This window comes from Scyliorhinus canicula, chromosome 2 (genome assembly GCF_902713615.1).
Source record: "Scyliorhinus canicula chromosome 2, sScyCan1.1, whole genome shotgun sequence".
NCBI classification, from domain to species: domain Eukaryota; kingdom Metazoa; phylum Chordata; class Chondrichthyes; order Carcharhiniformes; family Scyliorhinidae; genus Scyliorhinus; species Scyliorhinus canicula.
Genome location: NC_052147.1, coordinates 284,813,406 through 284,832,629, shown reverse-complemented (window position 1 = coordinate 284,832,629; position 19,224 = coordinate 284,813,406). Strand labels below are relative to the sequence as shown.

At 50.5% G+C, this 19,224-nt stretch overlaps 1 protein-coding gene across 2 annotated transcripts in view; it reads right to left on the bottom strand.

The window, feature by feature from the left end:
* LOC119962220 (C-X-C chemokine receptor type 1-like) overlaps window positions 1–19,224 on the bottom strand; it is a 158,415-nt gene that overhangs the window by 83,759 nt on the left and 55,432 nt on the right. The window contains exon 1 of one of the 2 annotated variants that reach the window (XM_038790197.1): window positions 6,234–6,376. The exons of the other annotated variant lie outside the window; for it this stretch is intronic. The gene's annotated coding sequence lies outside the window, so the exon portion shown is untranslated. Of the gene's footprint in view, window positions 1–6,233; window positions 6,377–19,224 lie in introns of those variants that run through there. 2 annotated transcript variants of the gene reach the window in all.

Here is a 19,224-nt window from a genome sequence, read left to right as displayed (position 1 = left end):
AGGAATGGCAGCGTAGGATACGCAGAGCAGGGAAAAGTGGACAACAGAGGGAAAGCGTAGGCCCTGAGGAACAATGGCAGCAGTGAGAGGCAGGGAGAAAAAGGCCAGAGGTTTGGAGCAGTGCTTTAGTGGGATTGGCAAAGCAGAATCGAGGGAGGCAATACGGAGCAGCATTTCCCCATTTCTCCGCAGTGTGTCACAGCGGGCGGGAAAAGGGCGATGAAGTTACCCCACCCCCACCACACACACAACACCCCACGCAACCCCTGGCACTGCCCATACACTTCCCTCTCGCACCTTCCCGCAGAACAGCAGTCCCAGTGGGCAGTGCCAGGGGGCAGTGCCAGTGGGCATTGACAGGGTCAGTGCCAGGTCAGCGCCAGGGGACGTGCTGGGGCAATGCTAGGCGGCAGTGCCAGATGGCAATGCCAGAGGGCAGTGCCAAGAGACAGCGCCAGGGTACTACCTGGGCCTGACCCTCCCCCACTGAGCGATGCACTCACCTGAGCCCCTGTGGCGGGTTCTGACTGCCAAGTGCGCGCTGTGGGAGTTCTGTCATGATTCACAGATAATGTAACCAGGATGGGGCTGGGGATTACTTGGCGTAGAGGCCCGATAATCAGAAGTAAATTTAATTTAATGAGTATGCCGGCTTTGAGCTCGGGGTTCCCATTTCATCCCTGGCAGAGGGCTGGGACAATTACATCACGCCGTTACATCGGCGTGAAACACGATTCGAGCTCTTTGTCGGATTTTCTGCTTTGTGGGCGGCACGGTAGCACAGTGGTTAGCACTGTTGCTTCACAGCTCCAGGGTCCCAGGTTCGATTCCGGTTTGGGTCACTATCTGTGCGGAGTCTGCACGTTCTCCCCGTGTGTGCGTGGGTTTCCTCCGGGTGCTCCGGTTTCCTCCCACAGTCCAAAGATGTGCAGGTTAGGTGGATTGGCCATGACAAATTGTCCCTTAGTGTCCCAAAAAGGTGAGGAGAGGTTATTGGGTTATAGGGAAAGGGTGGAAGTGTGGGCTTAAATGGGGTGCTCTTTCCAAGGGCCGGTTCAGAAATGATGGGCCAAACGTCCTCATTCTGCACTGTAAATTCTATGATTCTATGATTCCATCGCCAATCTCGCCCGACAGAAACAGGAGTGGAAATTCCAACCCCCCCCCCCCCGCCCCCCCTCCCCACCCCCGCCCACATGGTATCACTGTTTACTGACAGTACTTTCCATCCGTCTCTGAATGTGGAGTTGATGAGCTGTATGTTACTGCCAACACCCCTGCCATTTTGACAACACCATCAGCAGCAACATTGACTGTCCTTTTTTTATTCATTTATGGGATGTGGGCGTCGCTGGTTAGGCCTGTGTTTATTGCCCATCCCTCGTTGCCCTTCAGGAGGTGGGGGTGAGCTGCCTTCTTGAACTGCTGCAGTCCCTGAGGGGTAGGTACACACCCTGTGCTGTTAGGGAGGGAGTTCCAGGATGTTGCCCTGGCGACAGTGAAGGAACGGCCGATATATTTCCAAGTCAGGGTGGTGAGTGACTTGGAGGGGAACCTCCAGGTGGTGGGGTTCCCAGGTATCTGCTGCTCTTGTCCTTCTAGATGGTAGTGGTCATGGGTTTGGAAGGTGCTGTCTAAGGAACATTGGTGAGTTACTGCAGTGCATCTTGTAGACGGTACACACGGCTGCCACTGTGCGTCGGTGCTGGAGGGTTTGAATGTTTAGAGGAAGGGGGAGCAATCAAGCGGGGCTGCTTTGTCCTGGATGGTGTCGAGCTTCTTGAGTGTTGTTGGAGCTGTACTGATCCAGGCAAGTGGAGAGTATTCCATTACACTCCTAACTTGTGCCGTGTAGGTAGTGGACAGGCTTTGGGGAGTCAGGAGGTGAGTTACTCACCGTAGGATTCCCAGCCTCTGACCTGCTCTTGTAGCCACATTATTAATGTGGCTGGGTCCAGTTCAGTTTCTGATCAATGGTAACCCCCAGGATGTTTATTGTGGGGGACTCAGTGATGGTAATGTCATTGAATGTCGTGGGGTGATGGTTAGATCCTCTCTTGTAGGTGATAGTCTTTGCCTGGCACTTGTGTGGCGCGAATGTAACTTGTCAGCCCCAAGCCTGGATATTGTCCAGGTCTTGCTGCATTTGGACAGGGACTGTTTCAGTATCTGAGGAGTTGTGAATGGTGCTGAACATTGTGCAGTCATCCGCAAACATCTCTACTTCTGGCCTTATGATGGAAGGGTGGTTATTGATGAAGCAGCTGAAGATGGTTGGGCCGAGGACACTACCCTGTGGAACTCCTGCAGTGATGTCCTGGAGCTGAGATGATTGACCTCCAACCACCACAACCATCTCCCTTTGTGCCGGGTATGACCCCAACCAGCGGAGAGTTTCCCCTGATTCCCATTGACTCCAGTTTAGCTCGGGCTCCTTGATGCCACACTCGGTCAAATGCTGTCAAATGCAGAGGAGCTCTGTCAATTGGGGGCAGCACGGTAGCACAAGTGGCTAGCATTGTGTCTTCACAGCGCCAGGGTCCCAGGTTCGATTCCCCGCTGGGTCACTGTCTGTGCGGAGTCTCCCCGTGTCTCCCCGGTTTCCTCCGGGTGCTCCGGTTTCCTCCCACAGTCCAAAGACGTACAGGTTAGGTGGATTGGCCATGCTAAATTGCCCCTTAGTGTCCAAAAAGGTTAGAAGGGGTTATTGGGTTACGGGGATAAGGTGGAAGTGAGGGCTTAAGTGGGTCGGTGCAGACTCGATGGGCCGAATGGTCTCTTTCTGCACTGTATGTTCTGTGTTCTGTCAAATGCTGTCTTTATGTCAGGGCAGTCACTCTCACCTCACCTCTGGCATTCAGCTCTTTTGTCCATGTTTGAACCAAGGCTGTAATGAGGTCAGGAGCTGAATGCCACTTGATAACATTGTTCCTGATCCTTTCCATCACTTGCCTGATGATGGAGAGTAGATGGGATGGTAATTGGCTGGGTTGGATTTGTCCTGTTTCTTGTGTACAGGACACACGTGGGCAAGTTTCCCCATTGCCGGGTAGATCCCAGTGTTGTAGCTGTACTGGAACAGCTTGGCTAGGGGTGCAGCAAGTTCTGGAGCACAAGCCATAGAATCATCGAATTTACAGTGCAGAAGGAGGCCATTTGGCCCATCGAGTCTGCACTGGCTCTTGGAAAGAGCGCTCTACCCAAGCCCACACCTTCACCCTGTCCCTGTAATCTAGTAACCTCACCTAACCTAAGGGCAATTTAGCACGGCCAATCCACCTAACCGCGCATTTTATAGATAGAATTTACAGTGTAGAAAGAGGCCATTTGGCCCATCGAGTCTGCACCGGCCCTTGGAAAGAGCACCCTACCCAACACCTCCCCCATCCCAATAACCCAGTAACCCCACCCAACACTAAGGGCAATTTTGGACACGAAGAGCAATTTATCATGGCCAATCCACCTAACCTGCACATCTTTGGACTGTGGGAGGAAACCGGAGCACCCGGAGGAAACCCACGCAGACACGGGGAGGATGTGCAGACTCCGCACAGACAGTGACCCAAGCCGGGAATCGAACCTGGGACCCTGGAGCTGTGAAGCCATTGTGCTATCCACAATGCTACCGTGCTGCTTTGGACTGTGGTAGGAAATGGAGCACCCGGAGGAAACCCACGCAGACAAAGGGTGAACGTGCAGACTCTGCACAGACAGGGACCCAAGCCAGGAATCGAACCTGGGCATCTGGAGCTGTGAGGCAACAGTGCTAACCACTGTGCTACCGTGCCGCCCAAATCTTCAGGACTGTTGCCAGAATATTGTGACAACCAGCAGTATCCAGTATCATCAGATGTTCCTTGATATCACCACACTACCAGGACATGGGAGCTTTGGAGAGAGTAGAGAAATGGTTTACCGGCCTGTTGCTAGGTATGGTAAACCAGCTCAGTGGGCTAGACAGCTGGTTTGTGATGCAGAACAAGGCCAGCAGGGTGGGTTCAATCCTGTACCAGCTGAGAAATCTCAATTCTCCCTCTATGTACCCGAACAGGCGCCGGAATGTGGCGACTAGGGGCTTTTCACAGTAACTTCATTGCAGTGTTAATGTAAGCCTACTGTGACAATAAAAGGTTATTTATTTTATGGAGGCTATTAGCTATGAGGTGATAAACTAGGATTCTTCTTCTCGAGAGAGAGAGAGAGAGAGAGAGAGAGACGGAGGCTGAAGGGCGACCTGATAGAAGTTTATAAAATTATGAGGGGCATAGATAGGGTGAACAGTTGGAGGCTTTATCCCAGGGTGGAAATGACAATTACAAGGGGGGCACAAGTTCAAGGTGATGGGGGAAAGGTTCAGTGGAGATGGGCGGGAGAAGTTTTTCACACAGAGGGTGGAGGTGGGATGCACGGCCAAGTGAGGTGGTTGAGGCAGATACGTTAGCGACCTTTCAGACTTATCTGGATTGGCACATGAACAGACGGGGTGGAGAAGGATACAGGCGATTGGTCTGGATAGGACACGTGATCGGCGCAGACTTGGAGGGCCGAAGGGCCTGTTCCTGGGTGTATTGTCCTTTCTTCTTTGTATCACCAGCAAGAAGACATTGGCCTGGGGAGTAGAGCAGTGTTGATTTACCTGAAGGACACTGAGACCTCCAAGGGTTAAACATGGAGAGGTCTTACAAACGAGGAAATGTAAAAAGTTGAGGGGCGCGATTCTCCGCAAAGGCGGAGAGTCGTGAAGGCTGCCACGAAGCCGGCCGTGTTTCACGGCAGCCTCCGCGCCCCCTCCCGGGACCCGATTCTGCTCCCCGGTCGGGGCTAGCATCGCGGCCCCGTGAACTACGGCATCGCGGGCTTAACAAATTTCGCTAAGCCCGCGCGCCAAAGTTAGCGACGGCTGACGCAAATGATGACGTCATCCGCGCATAGGCGTCAGACCCACGCATGCGCGGTCGTGCCAATCGGTGGCATGGTTGTGCAGAACGGCACTTTGCCGCCGTTTTCACGAACTTGTACAGCAGGTGTATTCAAATTCGTGAAAACGGCCGTAAAGGCCTTGGAAATCGGCCCATCGGCCAGGGGAGAATCGCTGCTCGCCGTTTTTTTACGGCGAGCAGCGATTCATGTCGGGGGGCGGGTGTGGGGGGGGGGAGAATAGCGGGAGGGCGTCGGACCAGCGTCGCTGTAAAAATTTGCGCCGCCCGCTATTCTCCGCCCCGTCGTGAGTGCGGAGAATCGCGCCCGAGGAATTTGATCTAAATTTTCCAGATATTAAGGGGAATAGACAGTCGATAGGGAGAAATACAATTCCCACTGGTTTTGGAAATCTAGGACTAGGGGGTGCAGTGAAAAAATTCTCGCCAGACCTTTCAGGAACGAAATTAGGCAACATTTCTTCACACAAAGGATGCTAAAAGTTCAGAACTCTATTCCACAGATTGCGATTGATGTCAGATCAATTATTAATTCTTCATAGAATCATACAATTTACAGTGCAGAAGGAGGCCATTCGGCCCATCGAGTCTGCACCGGCCTTTGGAAAGAGCACCCTGCTCAAGCCCACACCTCCACCCTATCCCCGTAACCCAACAGCCCCACCTAACCTAAGGGTAATTTATCATGGCCAATCCACCCAACCTGCACATCTTTGGGCTGTGGGAAGAAACCAGAGCACCCAGAGGAAACCCACGCAGACACGGGGAGAACGTGCAGACTCCGCAGATAGTGACCCAAGCGGGAATTGAACCTGGGTCCTTGCCGCTGTGAAGCTATAGTGCTAACCACTATGCTACCGCGCTACCCTTAAACTGAGATAGATGGATTTTTATTAGACAAGGGTATTAAAGGATGTGAAGCAAAGGCAAACATATGGAATTAGGCCAGAGATCCACTAAGATCTCAACAAAACAGATTGGATGGGCTAGATGGCCTGCTGTGTACCTTATCAGGGAATGTACAGCAACTGAAGGAAAACCCAGTCCTGGGGTTCTCTGAGTGGAGAACTGAAAATACAAACAGAACATTCTTGCAAAGTTCACCCATCAGCATCTACACAGCTTCCTTTCCAGTGTTGCATTAATATCAGGAAAGTTACTGATGGCGCCCAGAGTAAAATATTCTTCTGTGGGATCATTTAACCCACGACCAACATGGTATTTAGGGTGGAGGAGATTCCAGTGTTCGTAAAACCTGACCACAGTCTTGGTTGGCTCAGCAATCGAAACTCTTACCTATTGTTCCTGCTAATCGCTGAGATTGTGTCAGATCTCAATGAACCAATGTTCAGCAGCAACTGCATTTATCATCTTCCAGATTCCTGTGGTCATCCAGCATTCCAGCCTTGCATCCGTCTCTCCGAGATCACACGAGGAATGAATCCTGATTACATTGTATCCAGAGAGAGTGGCGGGGAGAGGAGATGCAGAGAGAGGTTTCACATCAGAGCCTCACAGGACACCAGAGTAAAATCTATCATGCTACACATGGAGATGGGCGCTTAGCACTGACCCATTCAGATAAGGTTCCACATCAGTTGTGTGCTCCATGTCATATCAATATATTCAGTCACGAGTAATGAGCCAGGCTTAGTTATTGTTAAATACATTTTAGACTACCCAATTCTTCTTATTTCTAATTAAGGGGCAATTTAGCTTGGCCTATCCAACTACCCTGCACATCTTTGGGTTGTGGGGGTGAAACCCACGCAGACACGGGGAGAATGTGCAAACTCCACACGGACAGTGATGCGGGGCCAGGATCGAACCCGGGACCTCGGCGCCGTGAGGCAACAGTGCTAACCACTGCGCCACCGTGCCACCCTTGAGGCAGGCTTAGTTAACAGCAAGTGAAGATTGATCATAATATCATCAAACTTAAAGTTTGGTTTGAAAAGGAGAAAGTTTACACAGTTACTAAGATTCTGGATTTCGGTAAAGCGAGCTTTAACAGGCTGAGACTGACAATATCAACTCATCAAAACTATTGATAATAATAATCTTTTTTACTGGCACAAGTAGGCTGACATTAACACTGCAATGAAGTTACTGTGAAAAGCCCCCAGTCGCCACATTGCGGCGCCTGTCCGGGTACACAGAGGGAGAATTCAGAATGTCCAATTCACCTAACAGCACGTCTTTCGGGACTTGTGGGAGGAAACCGGAGCACCCGGAGGAAACCCACGCAGACACGGGGAGAACGTGCAGACTCCGCACAGACAGTGACCCAAGCCGGGAATCGAACCTGAGGCCCTGGTGCCGTAAAGCAACTGTGCTAACCACTGTGCTACCGTGCCGCCCTAATTAGGTAAAACTACAAGTAAATTGTGGGGTGGGTGGGGGGCGTTCAGAGACGATTTAGTTTAATACCTTCAAGGGGCAAGAGCTCAATTTATCAATAAAACATAGCCATGGTTAACAAAGGAGGTGAGAGATAGCATCAACCGAACGAGCAGACACAACAGGAATGCAGTGACAATGCAGAGACAGAACAACGGGAATGCAGTGACAGACACAACGGGAATGCAGTGACAATGCAGAGACAGACACAACGGGAATGCAGAGACAGACACAACGGGAATGCAGAGACAGACACAACGGGAATGCAGTGACAATGCAGAGACAGATACAACGGGAATGCAGTGACAATGCAGAGACAGATACAACGGGAATGCAGTGACAATGCAGAGACAGACACAACGGGAATGCAGAGACAATGCAGAGACAGACACAACGGGAATGCAGAGACAATGCAGAGACAGACACAACGGGAATGCAGAGACAGATACAACGGGAATGCAGAGACAATGCAGAGACAGACACAACGGGAATGCAGAGACAGACACAACGGGAATGCAGAGACAGACACAACGGGAATGCAGTGACAGACACAACGGGAATGCAGTGACAATGCAGAGACAGACACAACGGGAATGCAGTGACAATGCAGAGACAGACACAACGGGAATGCAGTGACAATGCAGAGACAGACACAACGGGAATGCAGAGACAGATACAACGGGAATGCAGAGACAATGCAGAGACAGACACAACGGGAATGCAGAGACAGACACAACGGGAATGCAGAGACAGACACAACGGGAATGCAGTGACAGACACAACGGGAATGCAGTGACAATGCAGAGACAGACACAACGGGAATGCAGTGACAATGCAGAGACAGACACAACGGGAATGCAGTGACAATGCAGAGACAGACACAACGGGAATGCAGAGACAGACACAACGGGAATGCAGTGACAGACACAACGGGAATGCAGTGACAGACACAACGGGAATGCAGTGACAATGCAGAGACAGACACAACGGGAATGCAGTGACAATGCAGAGGCAGACACAACGGGAATGCAGAGACAGACACAACGGGAATGCAGTGACAGACACAACGGGAATGCAGTGACAATGCAGAGACAGACACAACGGGAATGCAGAGACAATGCAGAGACAGACACAACGGGAATGCAGTGACAATGCAGAGACAGACACAACGGGAATGCAGTGACAATGCAGAGACAGACACAACGGGAATGCAGTGACAGACACAACGGGAATGCAGTGACAGACACAACGGGAATGCAGTGACAGACACAACGGGAATGCCGTGACAATGCAGAGACAGACACAACGGGAATGCAGTGACAATGCAGAGACAGACACAACGGGAATGCAGAGACAGACACAACGGGAATGCAGAGACAGACACAACGGGAATGCAGTGACAGACACAACGGGAATGCAGTGACAATGCAGAGGCAGACACAACGGGAATGCAGAGACAGACACAACGGGAATGCAGTGACAATGCAGAGGCAGACACAACGGGAATGCAGAGACAGACACAACGGGAATGCAGAGACAGACACAACGGGAATGCAGTGACAGACACAACGGGAATGCAGAGACAGACACAACGGGAATGCAGTGACAATGCAGAGGCAGACACAACGGGAATGCAGAGACAGACACAACGGGAATGCAGAGACAGACACAACGGGAATGCAGTGACAGACACAACGGGAATGCAGTGACAGACACAACGGGAATGCAGAGACAATGCAGAGACAGACACAACGGGAATGCAGAGGCAGACACAACGGGAATGCAGAGACAGACACAACGGGAATGCAGAGACAATGCAGAGACAGACACAACGGGAATGCAGTGACAGACACAACGGGAATGCAGAGACAATGCAGAGACAGACACAACGGGAATGCAGAGACAGACACAACAGGAATGCAGAGACAGACACAACGGGAATGCAGTGACAATGCAGAGACAGACACAACGGGAATGCAGAGACAGACACAACGGGAATGCAGAGACAGACACAACGGGAATGCAGTGACAATGCAGAGACAGACACAATGGGAATGCAGTGACAGACACAACGGGAATGCAGAGACAATGCAGAGACAGACACAACGGGAATGCAGAGACAGACACAACAGGAATGCAGAGACAGACACAACGGGAATGCAGAGACAATGCAGAGACAGACACAACGGGAATGCAGAGACAGACACAACGGGAATGCAGAGACAATGCAGAGACAGACACAACGGGAATGCAGAGACAGACACAACGGGAATGCAGTGACAATGCAGAGGCAGACACAACGGGAATGCAGAGACAATGCAGAGACAGACACAACGGGAATGCAGAGACAATGCAGAGACAGACACAACGGGAATGCAGAGACAATGCAGAGACAGACACAACGGGAATGCAGTGACAGACACAACGGGAATGCAGAGACAATGCAGAGACAGACACAACAGGAATGCAGAGACAGACACAACGGGAATGCAGTGACAGACACAACGGGAATGCAGTGACAGACACAACGGGAATGCAGAGACAGACACAACGGGAATGCAGTGACAGACACAACGGGAATGCAGTGACAATGCAGAGGCAGACACAACAGGAATGCAGAGACAGACACAACGGGAATGCCGTGACAATACAGAGACAGACACAACGGGAATGCAGTGACAATGCAGAGGCAGACACAACGGGAATGCAGAGACAGACACAACGGGAATGCAGAGACAGACACAACGGGAATGCAGTGACAATGCAGTGACAGACACAACGGGAATGCAGTGACAGACACAACGGGAATGCAGAGACAATGCAGAGACAGACACAACGGGAATGCAGTGACAATGCAGAGACAGACACAACGGGAATGCAGTGACAATGCAGAGACAGACACAACGGGAATGCAGAGACAGACACAACGGGAATGCAGAGACAGACACAACGGGAATGCAGAGACAGACACAACGGGAATGCAGAGACAGACACAACGGGAATGCAGTGACAATGCAGAGACAGACACAACGGGAATGCAGTGACAATGCAGAGACAGACACAACGGGAATGCAGAGACAGACACAACGGGAATGCAGTGACAATGCAGAGACAGACACAACGGGAATGCAGTGACAATGCAGAGACAGACACAACGGGAATGCAGAGACAGACACAACGGGAATGCAGTGACAATGCAGAGACAGACACAACGGGAATGCAGTGACAATGCAGAGACAGACACAACGGGAATGCAGAGACAGACACAACGGGAATGCAGTGACAATGCAGAGACAGACACAACGGGAATGCAGAGACAGACACAACGGGAATGCAGAGACAGACACAACGGGAATGCAGTGACAATGCAGAGACAGACACAATGGGAATGCAGTGACAGACACAACGGGAATGCAGAGACAATGCAGAGACAGACACAATGGGAATGCAGTGACAGACACAACGGGAATGCAGAGACAGACACAACGGGAATGCAGAGACAGTGCAGAGACAGACACAATGGGAATGCAGTGACAGACACAACGGGAATGCAGTGACAGACACAACGGGAATGCAGTGACAGACACAACGGGAATGCAGAGACAGACACAACGGGAATGCAGAGACAATGCAGAGACAGACACAACGGGAATGCAGTGACAATGCAGAGACAGACACAACGGGAATGCAGAGACAGACACAACGGGAATGCAGAGACAGACACAACGGGAATGCAGAGACAGACACAACGGGAATGCAGAGACAGACACAACGGGAATGCAGTGACAATGCAGAGACAGACACAATGGGAATGCAGTGACAGACACAACGGGAATGCAGAGACAGACACAACGGGAATGCAGTGACAGACACAACGGGAATGCAGAGACAGACACAACGGGAATGCAGTGACAGACACAACGGGAATGCAGTGACAATGCAGAGACAGACACAACGGGAATGCAGTGACAATGCAGAGACAGACACAACGGGAATGCAGGGACAGACACAACGGGAAAGCAGTGACAATGCAGAGACAGACACAACGGGAATGCAGAGACAGACACAACGGGAATGCAGAGACAGACACAACGGGAATGCAGGGACAGACACAACGGGAATGCAGGGACAATGCAGAGGCAGACACAACGGGAATGCAGTGACAATGCAGAGACAGACACAACAGGAATGCCGTGACAATGCAGAGACAGATACAACGGGAATGCAGAGACAGACACAACGGGAATGCAGAGACAGACACAACGGGAATGCAGAGACAGACACAACGGGAATGCAGTGACAGACACAACGGGAATGCAGTGACAGACACAACGGGAATGCAGAGACAGACACAACGGGAATGCAGGGACAGACACAACGGGAATGCAGAGACAGACACAACGGGAATGCAGAGACAGACACAACGGGAATGCAGAGACAGACACAACGGGAATGCAGTGACAGACACAACGGGAAAGCAGTGACAATGCAGAGACAGACACAACGGGAATGCAGTGACAATGCAGAGACAGACACAACGGGAATGCAGTGACAGACACAACGGGAATGCAGTGAAAGACACAACGGGAATGCAGAGACAGACACAACGGGAATGCAGTGACAGACACAACGGGAATGCAGAGACAGACACAACGGGAATGCAGTGACAGACACAACGGGAATGCAGTGACAATGCAGAGACAGACACAACGGGAATGCAGTGACAATGCAGAGACAGACACAACGGGAATGCAGTGACAGACACAACGGGAATGCAGTGAAAGACACAACGGGAATGCAGAGACAGACACAACGGGAATGCAGTGACAGACACAACGGGAATGCCGTGACAATGCAGAGACAGACACAACGGGAATGCAGAGACAGACACAACGGGAATGCCGTGACAATGCAGAGACAGACACAACGGGAATGCAGTGACAGACACAACGGGAATGCAGTGACAATGCAGAGACAGACACAACGGGAATGCACAGACAGACACAACGGGAATGCAGTGACAATGCAGACGCAGACACAGACACAACAAAGGAAGATTCAGGCGCTGCCTCTGGGAAATCAGCTTCTCCGCAGTCTGGTTCCGGCCAAGTGCGGGCTCGGGCTCCGGATCTGGTCCTGACTCCGGGGTTCTGAAGCCCATGGTAACATCCTATCCAGGGTCTCAGTGAACGCCACTTCCTAACATGGATCTCCTCTCTTTTTAGAACATAGAACATAGAACAGTACAGCACAGAACAGGCCCTTCGGCCCTCGATGTTGTGCCGAGCAATGATCACCCTACTCAAACCCACGTATCCACCCTATACCCGTAACCCAACCCCCCCTTAACCTTACTTTTTAGGACACTACGGGCAATTTAGCATGGCCAATCCACCTAACCCGCACATCTTTGGACTGTGGGAGGAAACCGGAGCACCCGGAGGAAACCCACGCACACACGGGGAGGACGTGCAGACTCCGCACAGACAGTGACCCAAGCCGGGAATCGAACCTGGACCCTGGAGCTGTGAAGCATGATGCTAACCACCATGCTACCGTGCTCCCCTATGCAGATTCTCTGCATCTCTTTTGTCTGTGGGTCTGTGTATTAACCAGAGCCACTGCTGTTACCTGCAAATTAAGAGTAAAGAAATGAGGAATCAAAATGATTATGGACAACCATGTTCTTTTTTTATAAATTTAGAGTACTCAATTCATTTTTTCCAGTTAAGGGGCAATTTAGCAATTTAGCATGGCCAATCCACCTAACCTGCACATCTTTGGGCTGTGGGGTGAAACCCACGCAGACACAGGGTCCCAGGTTCGATTCCAGCTTGGGTCACTGTCTGTGTGGAGTCTGCACATCCTCCCCGTGTGTGTGTGGGTTTCCTCCGGGTGCTCCGGATTCCTCCCACAGTCCAAAGATGTGCGGGTTAGGTGGATTGGCCATGCTAAATTGCCCTTAGTGTCCAAAATTGCCGTTAGTGTTGGGTGGGGTGACTGGGTTATAGGGATAGGGTGGAGGTGTTGACCTTGTGTAGGGTGCTCTTTCCAAGAGCCGGTGCAGACTCAATGGGCCGAATGGCCTCCTTCTGCACTGTAAATTCTATGAAAAAATGTGCAAACTGCACACGGACAGTGACCCAGAGCCGGGATCGAACCCAGGTCCTCGGCGCCATAAGGCAGCAGTGCTAACCACTGCACCATCTGTCCTTGGACAACCATTTTCTTCTGGTGCGCAATGTGTTTGTGGTAGTTGTTGTGTTGCTGGACCCCCTTTGATGACGGTGTCCTAACTTGACTGACCCCGATTGACTGTGACTGACCCTGATTCACCCTGACTGACCCTGTCTGACTGTGACTGACCCTAATTGACCCAGACTGACCCTGACTGACCCTGACTGACCCCTCTGAGGGGAGAACTGAAAATAGAAGCAGAACATTCTTGCAAAGTTCACCCATCAGGTAAAGGGGCTGTTTAGCACAGGGCTAAATCGCTGGCTTTGAAAGCAGGCCAGCAGTACGGTTCGATTCCCATAACAGCCTCCCCGAACAGGCGCCGGAATGTGGCGACTAGGGGCTTTTCACAGTAACTCCATTTGAAGCCTACTCGTGACAATAAGTGATATTCATTCATTCATTCATCAGTATCTACACAGCTTCCTTTCCAGTGTTGCATTAATATCAGGAAAGTTACTGATGGCGCCCAGAGTAAAATATTCTTCTGTGGGATCATTTAACCCACGACCAACATGGTATTTAGGGTGGAGGAGATTTCAGTGTTCGCAAAACCTGACCACAGTCATGGTTGGCTCAGCAATCGAAACTCTTACCTATTGTTTCTGCTAATGGCTGAGATTGTGTCAGATCTCAATGAACCAATGATCAGCAGCAATTGCATTTATCATCTTCCAGATTCCTGTGGTCATCCAGCATTCCAGCCTTGCCTCCATCTCTCCGAGATCACACGAGGAATGAATCCTGATTACATTGTATCCAGAGAGAGTGGCGGGGAGAGGAGATGCAGAGAGAGGTTTCATATCAGAGCCTCACAGGACACCAGAGTAAAATCTATCATGCTACACATGGAGATGGGCACTTAGCACTGACCCATTCAGACAAGATTCCACATCAGTTGTGTGCTCCATGTCACATCGATATGTTCAGTCACGAGTAATGAGCCAGTCTTAGTTATTTTTAAATACATTTTAGACTACCCAATTCTTCGTATTTCTAATTAAGGGTCAATATAGTGTGGCCAATCCAACTACCCTGCACATCTTTGGGTTGTGGGGGTGAAACCCACGCAGACACGGGGAGAATGTGCAAACTCCACACGGACAGTGATGCGGGGCCAGGATCGAACCCGGGACCTCGGCGCCGTGAGGCAACAGTGCTAACCACTGCGCCACCGTGCCACCCTTGAGGCAGGCTTAGTTAACAGCAGGTGATTGATCATAATATCATCAAATACGATGTTTGGTTTGAAAAGGAGAAAGTTAACACAGTTACTAAGATTATAGATTTTGGTAAAGCGTGCTTCCCGTACCAGCCTCCCCGAACAGGCGCCGGAATGTGGCGACTAGGGGCTTTTCACAGTAACTTCATTGAAGCCTACTCGTGACAATAAGCGATTTTCATTTTTCATTTCATTTCACAGGATTTTTAAAAAAGACTGAGACTGACTGTGGTATTGTATGAAGCAAATAATGGCATGATGGGAAAACTAGTCAAGTCTTCTTAGTACAATTGAATTTAAACGGATTTTCACATAACCTAAGGCACAGATTCAAAATACACAGATATACACAGCCGAGGTCGACTTGACCTAAGAACCGAGTGACTCTGAAATTCTAAGATAAGGTGTTTTCATCATGAGACTAAAAGTAGTCTCAATACATAACAAGCTGAACAACTGTCTCTTCATGTATGTAAACAAGTTTGTCCAGTTCTTAAAACAAAGACAAGATAATGATATGAGACTCCACTCCCCTAAAGGTCAGCAAGGTGACGCCATTGTAACAATTATTACTTATGTTTTACTTTCGATCAAATTCCTGACCAAGTTGTATTCATGTTATCTTGATCCTATAATGTATAAGAATCGCCTTCTTTTTCTGTGAGATCGCAGACTTGGGACGGACTCAGCAGTTTGTAATTGACTGCTTTCCGACTCCAAGTATCAGCCATTTACTGCTGGCAGTCAGTTCTAATTAGTGAATGGAAGGGTCTGGAAGAAGGCAATGCCTGGGTGGGAGGGGTCTCTGATAATGCTGTCTGCCTTCCTGAGGCAGCGGGAGGTGTAGACAGGATCAATGTGAGGGTGGCAGCTTGTGTGATGTGTTGGGCTGAGTTCACCAGTCTACAGTTTCTTGCGATCTTGGACCGAGCAGTTGCCATACCAGGCTGTGATGCAGACGGATAGGATGCTCTCTATGGCACATCTGTAGAAGTTTGTGAGAGTCGATGCAGACATGCTGAATTTCTTTAGATTCTGTAGGAAGTAGAGATGTTGTTTGGGTTAAACTGCAGATAAACTGTGGGAGGTTTTCAGAGACGATTTAGTTTAATACCCTTAAGAGACAAGAGCTCAATTTATCAATAAAACATAGCCATGGTTAACAAAGGAGGTGAGAGATAGCATCAACGGAACGAGCAGACACAACGGGAATGCAGTGACAATGCAGAGACAGATACAACGGGAATGCAGTGACAGACACAATGGGAATGCAGAGACAGACACAACGGGAATGCAGAGACAATGCAGAGACAGACACAACGGGAATGCAGAGACAGACACAACGGGAATGCAGTGACAATGCAGAGACAGACACAACGGGAATGCAGAGACAATGCAGAGACAGACACAACGGGAATGCAGTGACAGACACAACGGGAATGCAGAGACAATGCAGAGACAGACACAACGGGAATGCAGTGACAATGCAGAGACAGACACAACGGGAATGCAGAGACAGACACAACGGGAATGCAGAGACAATGCAGAGACAGACACAACGGGAATGCAGAGACAGACACAACGGGAATGCAGTGACAGACACAACGGGAATGCAGAGACAATGCAGAGACAGACACAACGGGAATGCAGAGACAATGCAGAGACAGACACAACGGGAATGCAGAGACAGACACAACGGGAATGCAGAGACAATGCAGAGACAGACACAACGGGAATGCAGAGACAGACACAACGGGAATGCAGTGACAATGCAGAGACAGACACAACGGGAATGCAGAGACAGACACAACGGGAATGCAGTGACAATGCAGAGACAGACACAACGGGAATGCAGTGACAGACACAACGGGAATGCAGAGACAGACACAACGGGAATGCAGTGACAATGCAGAGACAGACACAACGGGAATGCAGTGACAGACACAACGGGAATGCAGAGACAGACACAACGGGAATGCAGTGACAATGCAGAGACAGACACAACGCGAATGCAGAGACAGACACAACGGGAATGCAGTGACAGACACAACGGGAATGCAGTGACAGACACAACGGGAATGCAGAGACAGACACAACGGGAATGCCGTGACAATGCAGAGACAGACACAACAGGAATGCAGAGACAGACACAACGGGAATGCAGTGACAATGCAGAGACAGACACAACGGGAATGCAGTGACAATGCAGAGACAGACACAACGGGAATGCAGTGACAATGCAGAGACAGACACAACGGGAATGCAGAGACAATGCAGAGACAGACACAACGGGAATGCAGAGACAGACACAACGGGAATGCAGAGACAGACACAACGGGAATGCAGAGACAATGCAGAGACAGACACAACGGGAATGCAGAGACAGACACAACGGGAATGCAGTGACAGACACAACGGGAATGCAGAGACAGACACAACGGGAATGCAGAGACAGACACAACGGGAATGCAGAGACAGACACAACGGGAATGCAGAGACAATGCAGTGACAGACACAACGGGAATGCAGAGACAGACACAACGGGAATGCAGTGACAGACACAACGGGAATGCAGAGACAGACACAACGGGAATGCAGAGACAGACACAACGGGAATGCAGTGACAATGCAGAGACAGACACAACGGGAATGCAGAGACAGACACAACGGGAATGCAGAGACAGACACAACGGGAATGCAGAGACAGACACAACGGGAATGCAGTGACAATGCAGAGACAGACACAACGGGAATGCAGTGACAATGCAGAGACAGACACAACGGGAATGCAGAGACAGACACAACGGGAATGCAGTGACAATGCAGAGACAGACACAACGGGAATGCAGAGACAGACACAACGGGAATGCAGAGACAATGCAGAGACAGACACAACGGGAATGCAGAGACAGACACAACGGGAATGCAGAGACAGACACAACGGGAATGCAGGGACAGACACAACGGGAATGCAGGGACAATGCAGAGGCAGACACAACGGGAATGCAGTGACAATGCAGAGACAGACACAACAGGAATGCCGTGACAATGCAGAGACAGATACAACGGGAATGCAGAGACAGACACAACGGGAATGCAGAGACAGACACAACGGGAATGCAGTGACAGACACAACGGGAATGCAGAGACAGACACAACGGGAATGCAGAGACAGACACAACGGGAATGCAGAGACAGACACAACGGGAATGCAGTGACAGACACAACGGGAATGCAGAGACAGACACAACGGGAATGCAGAGACAGACACAACGGGAATGCAGTGACAGACACAACAGGAAAGCAGTGACAATGCAGTGACAGACACAACGGGAATGCAGAGACAGACACAACGGGAAAGCAGTGACAGACACAACGGGAATGCAGTGACAATGCAGAGACAGACACAACGGGAATGCAGAGACAGACACAACGGGAATGCAGAGACAGACACAACGGGAATGCAGTGACAATGCAGAGACAGACACAACGGGAATGCAGTGACAATGCAGAGACAGACACAACGGGAATGCAGTGACAGACACAACGGGAATGCAGAGACAGACACAACGGGAATGCAGAGACAGACACAACGGGAATGCAGTGACAATGCAGAGACAGACACAACGGGAATGCAGAGACAATGCAGAGACAGACACAACGGGAATGCAGAGACAGACACAACGGGAATGCAGAGACAGACACAACGGGAATGCAGTGACAGACACAACGGGAATGCAGAGACAGACACAACGGGAATGCAGGGACAATGCGGGGACAGACACAACGGGAATGCAGTGACAGACACAACGGGAAAGCAGTGACAATGCAGAGACAGACACAACGGGAATGCAGAGACAGACACAACGGGAATGCAGAGACAGACACAACGGGAATGCAGTGACAGACACAACGGGAAAGCAGTGACAATGCAGAGACAGACACAACGGGAATGCAGAGACAGACACAACGGGAATGCAGTGAAAGACACAACGGGAATGCAGAGACAGACACAACGGGAATGCAGGGACAATGCAGAGACAGACACAACGGGAATGCAGAGACAGACACAACGGGAATGCAGAGACAGACACAACGGGAATGCAGAGACAGACACAACGGGAATGCAGTGACAGACACAACGGGAATGCAGAGACAGACACAACGGGAATGCAGTGACAGACACAACGGGAATGCAGAGACAGACACAACGGGAATGCAGAGACAGACACAACGGGAATGCAGAGACAGACACAACGGGAATGCAGAGACAATGCAGAGACAGACACAACGGGAATGCAGAGACAGACACAACGGGAATGCAGTGACAGACACAACGGGAATGCAGTGACAATGCAGAGACAGACACAACGGGAATGCAGAGACAATGCAGAGACAGACACAACGGGAATGCAGTGACAGACACAA